This window comes from Pelodiscus sinensis, unplaced genomic scaffold, assembly GCF_049634645.1.
Source record: "Pelodiscus sinensis isolate JC-2024 unplaced genomic scaffold, ASM4963464v1 ctg34, whole genome shotgun sequence".
Classification (NCBI taxonomy): Eukaryota; Metazoa; Chordata; order Testudines; family Trionychidae; genus Pelodiscus; species Pelodiscus sinensis.
In genome coordinates, this window is record NW_027465849.1 from 31,756 (window position 1) to 35,867 (window position 4,112).

A 4,112-nucleotide genomic window follows, 5' to 3' on the forward strand; every position below is an offset into this window, starting at 1 on the left:
CTGGTCGGTTCCTTCAGCACTTGTACCAGGAAGTTTTTGGAGAATGTTGGGGATAATTTTGGAAAATGTAGGGGTAGTAGAGGTGTGTGACAACATAGGAAGCAGTGATCCTGAGATGGTAGATTCAGGATGCTGACCACAGGGAGAAAGGAGAGCAGCAAAATACACAGCCTGGACTTCAGAAAAGCAGACTTTGACTCCCTCAGGGTATATCTACGCTTGCTCCCTATCTTGAGATTGGGATGCAAATATAGTGTATTGAAATTGCTAATGAAGTGGGGATTTAAATATCTTGTACTTCATTAGCAAGATCTCGCCCGGCGCGCTAGTTGCAATCACAGCTGTTTCAAACCAGGAAGTGAGTGCCGTGATGCGTTAGTTTGAAGCAATGCTCTTGGTTCAAATTAATGTTACTACTCAAAAAATGAGCGCGAACTTCCTGTTTGAAACCGGAAAGGTGGATCCATTTTATTTTATTTTTGCACAATTTGCCTTCGCAATTTTTCATCAGAATTCTCCGCCAACTTTATGAAAATCATTATATAGTTTTAGCGAAAAGCCAATTTTGAGGAAACAATTTCAACAATTACTTTGATATAAATCTTCAACCAACTTTTGCAAGCCAAATAGAAAATTTTAAAAGAATCATGCAATTTTGGGGAAAAAAATCATTTAAAGGAAAAAAAGCTCATTTTTCTACAGAAGAAATATCTTTTTCTTTAAAAATGTTGAGCCTCCTCAACATCGAGGCAGGAGCAGGCAGAGATGGAAAACTGGGCTGAAGGAGAGAAAAATCTCGCCCATTAGATGGGTGGTTAGAAGCAATAGGCAGTGGCAGACATAGAATAGAATAGAATAGAATAGAAGTAGTGGCAGACATTCTGGGCAGGAATGAGGAACGTTATCCTACAGGAGGGCAGACAAGGTGAACATAGCGATCCCATCTGCATTACACTCTCTGACACAGCTCCCAAAGCCCAGCCAGGCAGAGAGGAATGCCGATCCCTGCTCACACCCCTAGTACTGGCCTCAGTCCAGCACTAGTCAGTGTCTCATGGCACGAATTCCCGCTGGGATGTCACAAATCCTGAGCCTGAAATTCTCAGTCAGGATTCAACTGACACTGAAACTTACCTGGGCTGCACCAAACTCACTGAGGGCGGCATCTGCGGAGAGAGCAGAGAGCAGGGGTGTAAGTGCTGCTCCAGGGGGAGCCCCTCTCCCCCCCCCACACTCCGGAGATTTGCCTATGTTTGATTTAGATGTTCAAACATAACACATCAAAACACAGCCTCGGACTATTCACTGTGGGAGTCTGTTCACACTGGCTCTCGGTCGAGCACCCACTGTCCTGCTGAACGTGAGAAATTCCCCTCCTGGGCCTGACCGGTTCTTTCAATGGACACGTTTCACCAGGGTGGTTTGTTCTAGCAGGGCTGGGTTTGAAATGGAAACTGCGGTGAAGTAAACACAGCGACAGCCTGAGACAGCCCAAAATAAGCCAGCGCTGGGGCTGTGGGACCACATCAGGGTTTCACTGAGGTGTCAGCTCTAACTGTGTCACGGCAGCAGCCAGGGTATGAGGGGGAGCTGAGATGTGGACTCCAATTATTTTTGTTTAACATGGCTGTGGGGGGAACTACAGAGCACAGCAGTTGGGCCCTACAGGGCCATGTGCTGGAAGTTAGGGTAAGGCACAGGGGAAGTTGCTGGCTTGTGATATACAGGAGCTCACACACGGGTAAGGAGCCTTTTTTGGGTGGGGGCTGCTGACCCACAGAAAATCAGTCAGTGGCCACACACACAAGTGAGAGACAGAAAAAGAAAACTAAAAAAAACCCTCCCTGATGTGTCCTGTGACTGTGAAAGAGAAAGACGCTCCCCACATTCCCCTGGCACGCCAGAGTCTAGGAGGGTCCCAGCTAGTAGCTTTTGTGTGTCCAGCCCCACAGTGAAGTGACAGGGGGGCTGGACCACCAGCTGAGCCCTCCAATGCTGGGGGGAAGCTCTGAGCCTCAGGGGCCGGATCCAGGCAAGCTGGGGAACACATCTAATCCCTGGGCCTTAGGTTACCCTCTCCTGGACTAGATGGTCACAAGGGTTCCTGATGGTCTGTGAATTACAGCACAAGGGCCCTTTAGGCCCCTTTCAGCCCTCCAGCTCTCTGATCCTACCACCTTCCCTTCCCAAAGGGCAGCCCTTCCTGCTCGTCAGGCCCTGGATATTGAATTAGGATCAGTGGAAAGACAGGTAGATCAGACACAGGAAGGACCAGGAAGCCAGGCATGAGCTCTGTGCAAGGGGAGCATGTCAGGGTATCACCGCTCAGCCATACAGCTTTGGGGACATCAGCAGGGGACCATGGCTGGGTGGTTTGTGTGTCTGATCCTTGTCACACCACATTCTCACTCAGCTTGCTTTATTTTCCCACTTGTCATCAAACCCTTCAGCCCAGATCCTCAAAGTATTGAGATTCCAGACTGCCACTGGCCTGCAGTTAGGAGACTAAACAACCTCTGAGGCCTGGGATTATCAACTCGTAGGGCCAGAGACTCTTTTTCAACTCTGTCTGGACAGTACCTGGTGTGCCATTCTCCAGGCTTAGAGGACACCAGGCCTTACCCACACACAAGCAGGAAGAGGAAAGTACAGGTCCTTACATTGGATGTGCTCCTCTGTGGGCGTGTTTTCCGTGCTGTGATTTGGGAGCTGTTCCCTGTGGAAAGTAAATATCAGTGTGAAACGTGTCAGTGCGGCGGGATATTGTGCAGAGTTTGTGGTGCACATGCTGCTACTGGGCGCTGTGTGATGCACGAGCCTGCCTTCCCTGCAGCTGTGTCTCAGCCTGCATTAGACACTGACACCAAGAGAGGCCATGCAATTCAAATGGATCCTCAGGGGATCTCCCTATTGTCCGCCCCTCTCCCACTCTCCAGGGAACATTCCAGGGTGGCTGAGAACTTAGTTCCCATCCTCCCCACCTTTTCCCTCCCTGCATCACCCCCGGGGACACTTCCAGACTCAGAACCCCAGGCGAAGGTCCCCTCCTCCCTACCTTAGATGCCTCCATTTCACTATGACTGAAAGAAAAATGAAGGAAATTACAGTTAGCAGCATCTCAGTCCCTCCCTGCACCACTGAAGGATTGTTTTGCAATGCTGTGACCAGGGGCTGCTCTGTACTATGGTTACCATGGGCATTTCAGAGCCTCCCAAGGGATCTGGAGACTCGGTTGCCAAGTTAGACTATGCAAATCCCTTAGATAACTTCGGCAATCGTGGCCTTAATGTACCTCGATGGAATAGCCCCTGGAGCTGAGCAGGCTTCCGGCTCTGCAAGCATCTGCCTCCTATGTGATGTGTCCATCCCTCCACAGGAGCCTAGGACTGGGATGTTACTTGCCAAAGTGCATATGGGATTAGGGAGCCCTGACCCCACTGTCAGCTCAGGGCACTTCAGCTCCTACTTTCCTCAGCAGTTTTTGTAGAAGCCACTAGGCATTTGGGGCAGCATCTCTGAATGCCCCAGAGACACCATGCCACCTAAGTTCCATTGAAAGCCATTGAATGTAGGCTTCTTATGTGGGCTCACTGGAACATGGTCCCCTTGGTCTCCCCTGACAGGCTCTCACCGCCTGTGGCTCAGGTCCTCGTCACCTACCTTTCTTCACCAGCAGGTAGATCAGTGGCACCAGACACAGGACAGAGAGCCCAACGATTCCTCCAATGACCGCAAATCCCAATGGCCCTTGTGGGAAATCAGACCAGTGTCAACAACCCTGCAGGGACTGGGGCTGCAAAGTTCATGCTGCATGTCTCCCTGCACCAGGGGCCATGCTGACAGGGACACTTCTGGGCTCTGGTTAGGACAGTCCCTGCCTGGCTGGGCCCACAGCCTGTCTGTGCCCCCAGATCCCAACAGCAAAGCCACTACCACACAGCCAGGGAGTGACAGAGACCTGGGAGCAGCCATGCCTGAGGAGAGCGAGGTTACGACAGAGACACGGGGCTCACTCAGCACAGAGTGGACAGGGAGAAACCAACACACTGGGTTACAGGGACTTGGAGAACTCCACAGCAGGGACTGTTGTTTCCAGGGCCAGTGCCCTCCTG

General features: G+C 51.0%; 1 long non-coding RNA gene across 1 annotated transcript; it reads right to left on the reverse strand.

Moving 5' to 3' along the window:
• Window positions 1-986: 986 nt before the first annotated feature.
• LOC142823806 (uncharacterized) lies at window positions 987-3,748 on the reverse strand. Its single transcript, XR_012898908.1, has 4 exons — window positions 3,661-3,748; window positions 3,056-3,080; window positions 2,661-2,716; window positions 987-1,166 (listed from the first exon to the last, which is right to left on the reverse strand). It is a non-coding gene; the product is annotated as an uncharacterized LOC142823806 (long non-coding RNA).
• Window positions 3,749-4,112: the final 364 nt, after the last annotated feature.